Genomic DNA, 12,102 nt, shown 5'->3' on the forward strand with positions numbered 1-12,102 from the left:
CGTGCTAACAAGAGTCTTATCTGCCCTGATAAAACACATGTGCAGGTACATTGCTTTCCCCCAGGTTGAGGCTTTGGCCACTGTGAAGGCCAGGTTTTATGCAATGGGACATATCCCCAATATAATTGGGGCAATTGACGGAACACATAGGTGGTCATTCTAACCCTGGCGGTAAAAACCGCCAGGGCGAATGATCGCGGTAGCACCGCCAACAGGCTGGCGGTGCACCGCTGGGCATTCTGACCGCGGCGGTTCAGCCGCGGCCAGAAACGGAAAGTCGGCGGTGTACCGCCGACTTCCCGCTGCCCTTGAGAATCCTCCATGGCGGCGGAGCGCGCATCGCCGCCATGGGGATTCTGACACCCCCTACCGCCATCCTGTTCCTGGCGGGTCTCCCGCCAGGAACAGGATGGCGGTAGGGGGTGCAGCGGGGCCCCTGGGGGCCCCTGCAGTGCCCATGGCATGGGCACTGCAGGGGCCCCCGTAAGAGGGCCCCAAAAAGAATTTCAGTGTCTGCCTAGCAGACACTGAAATTCGCGACGGGTGCTACTGCACCCGTCGCACTCCAGCAACTCCGCCAGCTCCATTCGGAGCCGGCTTCATCGTTGCTGGGTCTTTCCCGCTGTGCTGGCGGGCGGCCTTTTGGCGGTCGCCCGCCAGCACAGCGGGAAAGCCAGAATGGCCGCCGCGGTCTTGTGACCGCGGTGCGGTCATTTGGCGGTAACCGCATGGCGGGCGGCGACCGCCGCCCGCCGCAGTTAGAATCACCGCCATAGTGCATTTGTACACCCATGCCAGAATGAACAGGTGTTCAGGAATTGTAAGAGTTTCCACTCCATGAATGTGCAGATGATGTGCTTGGTGGAACAGTACATCTCCCATGTCAATGCTAAGTATCCTGGGTCGGTGCATGATGCCTTTGTTCTGAGGAATAGCAGCATCCCAAATGTGATTTCCCAATTACAGAGGCACAGGATGTGACTAATAGGTGAGCTCTGGGTCCCACCCAGTATATGTTGGTGTATGCCGATGGTGTTAGCCATATAGGATAGTGTGTGGCTAAATGTTGTCCCTCAATATTTGCAGGTGACTCTGGTTACCCAAACCTATCATGGCTGCTGACCCCTGTGAGGAATGCCAGGACAAGGGCAGAAGAACGCTATAATGAGGCACATGGGTGAACCAGAAGAATCATTGAAAGGACCTTTGGCCTCCTGAAGGCCAGGTTTAGGTGCCTCCATCTGACAGGTGGATCCCTGTGCTACTCACCCAAGAAGGTCTGCCAGACAGTAGTGGCATGCTGCATGTTGCACAACCTGGACCTCAGACCCCATGTACCTTTTCTGCAGGAGGAGGAGACTGGAGATGCCCCTGTGGCAGCAGTGGACCCTGCAGACAGTGAGGATGAGGAGGCAGAGGATGAGGATGTGGACAACAGAACATCAGTGATACGTCAGTACTTCCAATGACACACAGGTGACACAGTGCAACTTCACACTTCTATGAGAATTGTTGTATGCTGTGTGACACTGGCATGCTGGCATTACCCACTTCTTTGCCCCACTTACTGTTACCTATGGATATTCATTTTGCAGATGTTGGTAATATGACAACATTCTCCTGGTGTGACCAAAACAGCCAGCTACAGGTCATTAATTCTGTGCTCATTCTATGTACAGTTAATTTGCAATGGTTGTAGCTGTTTCAATCAATACAAATTTGCAATACATGAAATACTAGTAGTCTAGTTTTAGCCAAGGGTGTTTATTGTTGTTCTAAAATATAGAGGGGAAAGTGCAATGGAATGGGGTGATGATGGAGGAAAGTCCAGGGTATTGTTCCAGTCTACTGTATTTGTAGCACAGGTGCATTGCCCAGGAGCAATGGCAGTTCAAGGTGGACAAGGTGACAGAGTGGGACACAAGGGGGACAATCAGGAGATTCTCATTTCCTTGTGGTGGTCATGGCAAGTGTCTGGCTTCTGTCTGGTTCGCAGGGAACGTTTGCGGGGTAGTTCACCTTCTGTAGGGGGAGGGGTGCTGGTGGCCTGTTGGTCCTGTGGCGGGCGTCCTGGCCACTAGTGGCACTGGAATTGGGGGGCTGTTCAGATGACTGGCCAGTGGCAGGGGCCCGCTGGTGTTCTGTTGCCTCCCTCATGATGTTGGCCATGTCAGCCAGCACCCTTGCTATGGATATCAGGGTGGTGTCCCTCCTGCAGCTGCCTGTTCTCCTGCGCGTTGTCTATGATCTGACCCATCGTGTCCTGGAAATGTTGGTAGGTTCCCAGGATCTAGGAGAGTGCCTCCTGGAGAGTCGCTTCCCTGCTCCTGTCCTCCCCCGGTGCACAGCAGCCCTCCCAATGTCCCTGTTGGCCTGTGCCTCTGTTCCCTGAACGGTGTGCCCATTGCTACTGACCCCAGGTCCCTGATTGTCTTGTGTGTGAGGTGTGGCCTGGGGTCCCTGAACAGGTGGTCACACTGCTGATTGACGTGTCCAGGGGACAGAGGTGTCGGTACACTGGGTGGGTGCTGTGGTGTTGGATCCTGATGGGGGAGGCTGTGTGGTAGACTGTGATTATGCTTGGGTGACCGGCTGCCCAGTGGACCCTGATGGGCCAGGTAGATCGTCCAGATTCTAAAGTCCAGAGTTCCTGTCATCACTGTGGGCCTCTTCTGTTGTTGGACTGGATAGTGGTGGCACCTTCTCTCCAGTGACATTGGCTGGGATACCTGTGGGGATGTAAATGATGTATTATGCTTCAGGTGTCTGACATTTGTACTTCTGTAGCTTCCCCTCTATGGTTGTTGTTCCCCTGCCAGCTTTTGCTTCTATGTGTTGGTGTATTGTGGTTATGTTATTTCCTTATGCTGTGCATGCTTTGGTGATGAGTGTCCATGCAGGGCTGGAAAAGGTGTCCATGCATTGGTACAGTGAGATGTGATGGTGGAGTGTGTGGGATGGAGTGGAGTGATGGGAGTCAGGGTGAGGGTGTGTGATGGCATGCAGGTACGGGGTGATAATTGATAAAAGTAGACTTACCAGTATCCAGTTCTCCTCCAACTCCGGTGAGTCCATCGGGATGCAGTAATGCCAAGACTTGCTCGTCCCATGCTGTGAGTTGCAGGGGAGGAGGTGGGGGTCCACTGCTAGTCCTCTGTATGACGAGCTGGTGTCTTGCTGCAATGGAACATACCTTCCCCTGCAGGTCATTCCACCTCTTCCTGATGTTGTCCCTTGTTCTTGGGTGCTGTCCCACGGTGTTGACCCTGTCCACGATTCTACGCTATAGCTCCATCTTCCTTGCTATTGATATCTGCTGCACCTGTGCTCCAAAGAGCTGTGGCTCTACCCTTACAATTTCCTCTACCATGACCCTTAACTCCACCTCAGTGAAACAGGGGTGCCTTTGTGGTACCATGGGGGTTGTGTGATCTGTGTTGGTGAGGGTGTGTTGGGTAATGTGGTGGGGTGTGTGATGTGGAATGGTGTGTGTGTCTAGTTGTCTCTGTGCTCTTCTTCTGAGTCTTGTTGTGGCAATAGTAGTTGATAAAGGGTTGTGGGTAATGTGGGTGTGTGTTTTATAGTGGTGTGGGTGTGTGGTATGTTTATGGGTGTCAGGTGTGTGTTGTTTGAATTGTCCAATGTAGTGTTGTTTTGTATGTGGGTGTCCATTGTGAGCGCGGTGATATGTACCGCCAATGGTTTACTGCTGTTGAATGTCTGCCGTCGTGATTCGTGGTTCATAATGTGATGGGCGTTGTTCTGTTGGCATGACGGTGTGGGTTTTGGGACCGCCAGTTTATCACTGACCTTTGGTCTGGCGGATTTGTGTATCTGGCTGTATTCTGTCAGATTGGGTGTGTATGTCATAATATGGTGAACGGATATTCACCAGCACGGCGGTAAGTTGACGGCCATCAGCACGGCGGGAAGCGCCATTTAATGCCAATGTCATAATGAGGGCCTTATTCTTTTTTAAATTCATATCTTGACTTGTGTATGTTGTTTTTTTGTCATTTTGATCTTGTTTTGTTTAGATAAATATTGCCTATTTTTCTGACCCTGTGTTTTGTCATTTTGTAGTGTTTTCACTGAGTTACTGTGTGTTTTGGTGCAAATACTATACACCTTGCTTCTGAAGTTAAGCCTACCGGTTCATGTCAAGCTACCAAGGGGCTAAGCGGAGGTTAACTGAGGGTGATTCTCCTCTACCCTGACTAGAATGAGGGTCCTTGCTTGGACAGGGGCAACCTGACTGCCAACCAAAGACCCCATTTCTAACATTTTGTAAATGTCTGAGTATGTAAATTTTCTTTGTTACCCTGTTTGAAATCATTTATTTAAGGACATATTATTTTCAGACATTTGTCTCTGTTAAGGGGTTCTACTCCTCTATTTAAGGCAATGCAAAGGCATATATTCTGTGGTCTGCATTTTATAGCGTGCCTATAGATGGATTTTTTTTTTACATTAGTGGTTGTATTTTTCATTAAAACATCTGTTTGCATAGTTCCGTAAAGTGTAAAAAAATGGGTTTTGTGTGTAAGAGAAGAACCAATGCAGTATTCTGGACTCCACACCAGTCCATGACACTGCTTGTGGAACGCTAGTGAGGAGTCAACATTCTCTCACAGGTGGTTGAAACTGTTAGCCAGTCTGAGATCCCAAGGCTGGTGGTGATGGTGTGCCCATCTGCTAGAGGTGGTTTCTATGTATAGTAAAACTGAAGTATAAAACAAACTTGACTCCTTGAGGGTCCGTTGCCACAGAAAGGAATATGGAAAGTGTGGATGACTGTCGTGAAGGGGGAACAGCAAAGTGGAGATTGGGGAGAACAAGAAAATGTATGCAGTCCATAGAGTGCTAAAAGTAAAAGAAAAATTATAACTCCTTAAATATGAGCAATGTAAGGATACAGGATGTCTAAAGAATGGTAAAGAAACTATGTACCAGGTGAAGGACAAACACAAATAGAGGAAGGAAAGCCATCAAATAAGATGCAAGGAAATTAGATTTACAAGAAAGGTAACAAATGATAAGCAATGGGCGGGTCCAAAGCCCGATGTAAATATTGCTATTGCCTGCATTAAATCTTTCGGTAAGGGGACACAGCTTGGGGCATAGAGGTGGTGGTCGCACTCTAAATGTGCTCCAGAACCCTCCATCATACGCCACCATACACCTTTAAGTGCACTTAAGTGACCTGGTTTGCCAGTGCTGCCGCTCTTTTCCGTGTACCATCACCACAACCTAAAATGGCAAAATCAGCCCCAGGGAGAAGAGTCCTGCCACAGACACCAAGTCCTCCTCTACGTTGGTGGCTCCATGATGGAGATCAGCTGCTGTACTCCTGGAGCAATCGGCAAGAGAACCGGCCCAGCATCCTGACCTGTGGACTGCATCAGGACTAGCTGGATTGTCCCCTAAAGCCAATGGTGAGTGGTGTGGGTGAAACAACAGGAAAGGGGGCACACAACCGGTGATGCAGCCTGCATGGAGCCCTTTGGCTGCATGTCAAAAGAGCAGCCCAATCGGAGCTGAAGTTGGGAGCAATTTGGGTTGTTTAGAGCAATTGCATGAGTGTCACCCTCCTCTCGACCCTCCAATGCTGGAGCCAGCTCACCCATTGGATGCCCTGAATGTCAAATGCCTGGTCGCTTGCCAAAGGGCCCTCCTTTGTAGTATGGCCACATTATGATCTCTCCCAAGTGGAAGTGCAGGGGTTGCCCATCCTGGAAAGGAATACTATCCACAAATGCATTGTGGAGAGGAAGGGAAAGCTGCTAATCACCCCCTCACTGGGAACAATTTTATTACCCCTGATGGCAACCCAATACCTAACACTCCCTCTTGCTGATCTTGGCATTTGAGACTCTCTTGCCCACTGATTCTTCTACCGGCGAGCTCCTGCAGCCAATTGGGCACATGTAGCCCCTGTTTGTTGAGCAGCAACTATAGCCTGGGGGTCAGAGTGCCCCCCCGAGGACAACTATGCAGGATATTAGTCTTAACCCCACTCTGCACAGGACTGACCCAACAAAGCAGGGGATTGATCCAACTTAAGTCCCAATAAGGGGACGTAGACGACTGGCAGACCTTTCCATCTCCTGCCAGCGGGTCTCACTCTCAAATGACTTGCCGCCTTGTGATGGCCTGGATACCCTCTCCCAGTGCCTGACTGCTCATTCTGCTGCATAATTGAGGCAAGCAGGCTGGGCCCCAACATACGCTAACTGTGCTCCCCTGATGCAGTCATGGGGAAAGACAAAAACCTGAGGCCTCACTCCTCCCAGGCCCACATTGAACAGTACCCCTCAGGGCCTGGAGCAGCTCCAGATGGGGCAACAGATAAAGAGACTCCTACAAAGGGAGACCTGGTCACAATTTTGCAGGCCATAAATGCATCACAGACTGCATTTGAATCTAAAATCAGTGAAGTTCATGTTGACGAGGCGCTCCTTCATCAGGATCTAAAAAATGCTACTGGTAGGATTATGGAGGCAGAAGGATGCCTATCAACATTTGAAAATGAGGTATAAGATCAAAAGGTAAAAGTTGCTCACCTCCTCTGTTACTGTGCAGCAACCCTGAAACCCGCTCCTGACGTAGCAACCTCAGATTTGGAGGCTTTCCTGAATGTATGTATTCCACTCAGCCTTCTGAGTTTGTGGAGCAGTGGATCAAATCCTGGCTACCAGATGAAAGACTCTCCCCCTAGTGTGCAGTGGAACATGCCCATAGGTCATTTACTCCTAAACTCCCTGCTGGAGCACCACATCGGCCCATTATTGACCGATTCCTAAATTTCAAGGACAAAGATTGTATCCTAAAATAGACCTGGGGGCATATTTATACTTGTTTTGCGCCAAATTTGCATCATTTTTTAACGCAAATTTGGTGCAAAACTAACTCCATATTTATACTTTGGCGCTAGACCAGTCTAGCGCCAAATTTATGGAGTTAAAGTAATTTTCTGGACATGGAAACCTACTTTGCGTCAATGAGATGCAAAGTAGGCGTTCCTATGCAAAACACGACTCCTTGGTCTTATCAGCATATGTATCCCCCTGTGCTAAAATCATGCACAGGGGGGGTGGGAGGAGGGGTCAAATAATGGTGCAAAGCTTGCTTTGCACCATTATTTAATGCCTGGGACATGGCAGGCGTTAGGGGACCTGTGGGCCTATTTCCATGGTGGAACACCATGAAATAAGCCCACAGGTGCCCTCACTCAGGCCCCAGGGACACCCCACCCACACCAGAGGGACCCTGGTCCCCTGTGCTGACCATTGGGGTGGTGGACATGACTCCTTCCTTTTCTAAGACAGGTGTCACGTGGTGTGGATGGTTGTGCATCACAAAATGACGCTAGGCTGGTTAAAGTCATTTTTATTTTCACTCTAACCTGCCTAATGTCATTTTTTGGTGCAAAACCCCCTTCTTTCATACCGCCAGCCCCACCCGGCTAACATCATTTTTTTTACACTAGCCTACCCTTTGCATCGGCTTGCACCATGGTGCAAGCCGGTGCCAAACATTTTGGTGCAAAACTGAGTTGGTACAGTTTTGCACCAAAAAGTATAAATCAGAGCCTTGGTCCCTCCCAAAACTCCACTTCCAGGAATCTAAATTCCTCATGTTTCTGGACTTAAGCAAAGAAATGCAGGTGAGGTGAAGGTCTTTTGAGGTAGTTAAACTAAAGCTCAGGGCCCCTAATCTTTCCTATATGCTTCTTTTCTCGGCCTGGCTTAAAGTAATTCACGTCAACAAAACACATTTCTTCGCTACGCCAGAATCAGCTTGGGACTGGCTCACTGAAGAAAAACAACTTTGTAGACCAATCCACCACCTCCTACCATGGCTGGCACATCATCAGGGACTGGCTTGGGGTTGGTCAAGCAACAGAAAATGGTCCACACCCTCTCCTGTCAGGGTGTGATACAATGATCAGACAAACTTGCTTCCCAAATGTGCCACCAACTCAGAGCTCTGACCAACAGCTGAACACCAGAGGAAATGTAGATACATCAATCCTAGCTTGAGACGGACCACTAGAGACACTCTCCCCTTCCATTTCCTCCAGTGGATCTGAACCGGGCTAAAATCTGCCTATGGGGATTCAGTTCAACACTCCTCACAGGGGAATCTGCACATAATCTGTAAAGTTGCGAACCAATGAAGGATATTGATCCTGCAATGTGGAGGGGTTCACTACTCCACTCCTGAAAATATACTGCTTTAAAGTTTTGTTGCATGTTTAAGGGCTACAGATGCTTCTCAGGGGGATGTATGGGGTGAGCGGATGTTTGGGGGACATGTTATTATTATTATGTCAGAATTATCTAGGTATTCACACCACACTAATACAGCTGTCCCCACTGTTGTACCACTATACCTTTCCATTAGCAGAGCATGCCCCAGAGCCAACTGCTCCAGATTTCCCGTGCAGACCTTGTATCCCGCCTATGCTGTCACTCCCTGATTCATTATGACATCTTTCCATATTATGTTGTGGAACTTTAATGGTATTTTAGACCATTTTAGGCATTCCATGGTACTGCGCTATGACCATTGTTTCCAGCTCTTAGTCCTGATGCTACAGGAGACACTCCTCATGGGTACGAGTTGTCTATTCCTGGTGCGCCAGGGTTATGATAGGGTTTACCATTCTGGCTATGCCAGGGGATCCCATTGGGTAACGATCCTCCTGCATCGTGCCTTCCCTATGGTGGCAGTCCAGGCATTGCCTGATCCCCAGGGCAGATGTCTCTCCCTCACAGGGGTGACCATTGAATCATTGTGTCTATATGCTCCTCCTGCATTGCTGGACCCCTTCCTTGATGCACTCATTGAAATGATAGCAAAGCTACCTGGGGTCCCATGTTTACAGGGGGTGACTTCAACATAGTCCTTGACCCTCAAGCCAACTCCATGGCCATCCCATTGGAGTATGTTGTAGTGGTGCCTGAAACCTACACAAGTGGGTGAACAACTTGGGTATGTGTGACATGTGGAGATTCTGGAACCCTAGACACAGACAGTACAAACATCAGCTGCACACCATACATATGTCTATCGATATGATTTTCATGCCCACTACAGACTGTCTGACTGTCTCACAAGTACAGATTCTCCCAAACGAGCTCTCGGATCACTACTCTGTGCTTCTGCAACTAGGTGCAATGTGATGCCCTACATCCAATGCGGGGCTCAATGTGTGGCACCTCTAGGATGAGACATACACCTGTATGGTGTTAACAAGAAATAAAGGCTTAATTCCAAATCAATGGTGGCACAGTGCACTCCGTGGGCACCCTTTGGGTGGCCTGCAAGGACACTATCAAGGGCTATGCTAAGAGTATTCTTAGAAGGAACGAAAAGGTGAAACATCATCATATAGCCCAGCTGGAGGTTCGGTCACTCTGACTAGGGTCACAGCTTCCTTCGGATCCCTCAAGAACAGTTAAAGCTGATTTGGGAGGAGATTTAACTCCTATCACTTGAGGTTGCAAAACAGACCTGGCACGCGTCTACTGCAGGGTATACTGGTGGGGGGATAAGGATGACAAATTGCTACATTGGCTGGCATTCCAGCCTCTAGCTAGTAGAGGTACACCAAAAATAATGGATCATGATGGCCACCTCCATCACACCTCTCACGCCATTACTCAGTCATTTGCTACATATTGAACTGAATTATATGCTGCAATCACTTACCCTACCATCGAAGCAGCCTCCCCCTTCTAGATAAGATGCTTCCCCCTCAGGTAGCTCCCACTGAAGTGCAGGACATGAGAAACCTTTCATGGTTGAGGAAACCACCCTAACAGAAGTGACTTGAATGTTTTTGTGTGGGTGGAGGGCTGCGCTTTGCCATACCGGATCGGGCTCTACACTCACCCAACAGACTTCACTGTGGCAAGGCACATGGTTGAGAGAAGTGGCAGTGCTGGAGGGATTTAACCGCTGGCACGCCATTGGCATCACCCAATTGGGGATGTTTGGTTTGGTACACGTATGCACTCCTTTCAAGAGCTCCCAACTGAATATGTGTTATCCACAATACAATTCCAAAAATATTGGCAACTGCATAATGAAATGTGCACATACATTTCACAAGGCAGATCAGTCCCCAAATGTAGTGCTATCGAGCAAAGCTTATGATGGGACACTTGAAAAAGGCGGTGTCATGAGGTTAGTTGTTAGGCTCATATTCACACTTATTTTCATCTAGCTTCGGTCTGAGGCACGTGACTCTTCTCTGAGTCACTTGGCATTTTTTTAATTTTATTATTTTAGCAAGACATTATTGTAGTTGTGATGTTTTATTATTCTTATCTATTGACCTTCTCTGCAGAACTTTGTTATTCATTGCTTTGCTTGACATTTCATTCTGTTCTTGAACCAGGGATACATATGATACGTTCCTGGGTATTGCCGGTTCAAGGGATGTGTTGTCACATCAGGGCAGTTCCTAGAATAACACAATGTTTATTATAAAACATCAGGTTGCCTTAGTATCTGTAGAGGGGACATTCCAGTCAGATCACAATTTTATGCTGCCTGCTGCCTGTTGCCTTTTCAGTTTCAGCAGAAACTTGGTGCTTCCTTTCTGTCACGGAGGAAGATTTCCAACCGACTAACCAACCTCTCCTTTACCTTCAACACATGTATAGGGCTCGTGCAACACTCCCAGGACTAGATAGGTGCATTAGGGTATCACTGCAACTTGCTTTTAATGTAGGAATGTTAGTAATGTGTGTAGGAATATTGGTAATGCTATTATGACAAATATGGTGAACTGTTTCTATGTTTCACTTTCTTGGTCACCGTTGTAATAGTGTCTGGTTTTATCATCCTTATAATCACACAGCATGCATTTTTACGTAGAATGCATTTGCTTCAATAAATCTGATAGAACCAAGATATGCTTTGGCTTGTCATCAGATATATGAGACTTGTGTAGCTGAGAGAACGCGGCCCGATCTGTTTCCACCAAGACTTCCCCAAGGAGTCTGAGTGTAATGCGATGGGCTGCCACAAATTACTTTTACCTATAGTATCTGTGAGATGCTGCTAGCTGGCCAGAAGGGTTAGGCCGACAGGGGCACAAGGTTTGGGATCGGACTCAGTCCCCACGCTCGGTGGTGTTGCCGCCCAAAACTCAGCAGTTTTGTTATTTTGGTGAGTGTCGCACGACATGGCTCTACCAACGTTTGTTAGGCACTGACTTTACGGATCTCTCAAGTATCTCTGTCTCATTATGTGTATAAGACACCCAAACAGCGCTCCCATTAGGTTCTAAGGTGACTCGGTGTACCGGGAGCGTCTCTCAGATATACCGCATATTAATCATTAATGCAGCCGATACACTGAGTCACCTTAGAACTGGATGGGAAGGTTGTTTGGGACCTCGGAAGGACAAGGATTGGTGAGATGTGATCATGGCCACTAGAGTCACCACGATATCCTTCAAACATACTATCTCTACTGTGCATATCTCACACCTGAACGTCTGCTCAAGACGGGCCTCCTTGCAGGCCCTGAGTGTTTTCGCTGCTCCCAAGTCCCTGCGTATTTCTACCACATTGTTTGGTCTTGTTCTACCATAATGCATTACTGGAAAGCCATGGTTATGGAACTCTCAACGCTAATGAATGGGAAGTGGAACTTTACCTGCTGCTTCTGCTTTTGAAGGTGATAGATGGAATGGTGGGGTACGCAGGCAGACCAGGTACTGCTGGGCACAGCCACTATTGTTGCAAACTATAATACAGCATCCTGCAAGAAGGCTTCCAAGCCTCCTACATTATCTCAGTGGCAACAAGGGGTGGACTGGTGTGCTCAACAAAAGAAGCCAGTGTAGGAGGCCAGGTGATGCCCTTTTACATTTTACAAGACACTGAGCAAGTGGTGGGTGCCTCCAGAGTAGATCCATTGTAAGAAATCTGATACTACATTAACACTTTGGATGCTCAGGGGGTTTGGTTACTGTACTAATTGATTTCTTAAATGTAGGTGACAGTGATTATGACATGATATGGATGTGACCTTTTGTATTGTACTGAAATCAATAAAATTGTTCATAAAAAAAGAAGTGAT

This window comes from Pleurodeles waltl, chromosome 10 (assembly GCF_031143425.1).
Source record: "Pleurodeles waltl isolate 20211129_DDA chromosome 10, aPleWal1.hap1.20221129, whole genome shotgun sequence".
In the NCBI taxonomy this organism is placed as follows: domain Eukaryota; kingdom Metazoa; phylum Chordata; class Amphibia; order Caudata; family Salamandridae; genus Pleurodeles; species Pleurodeles waltl.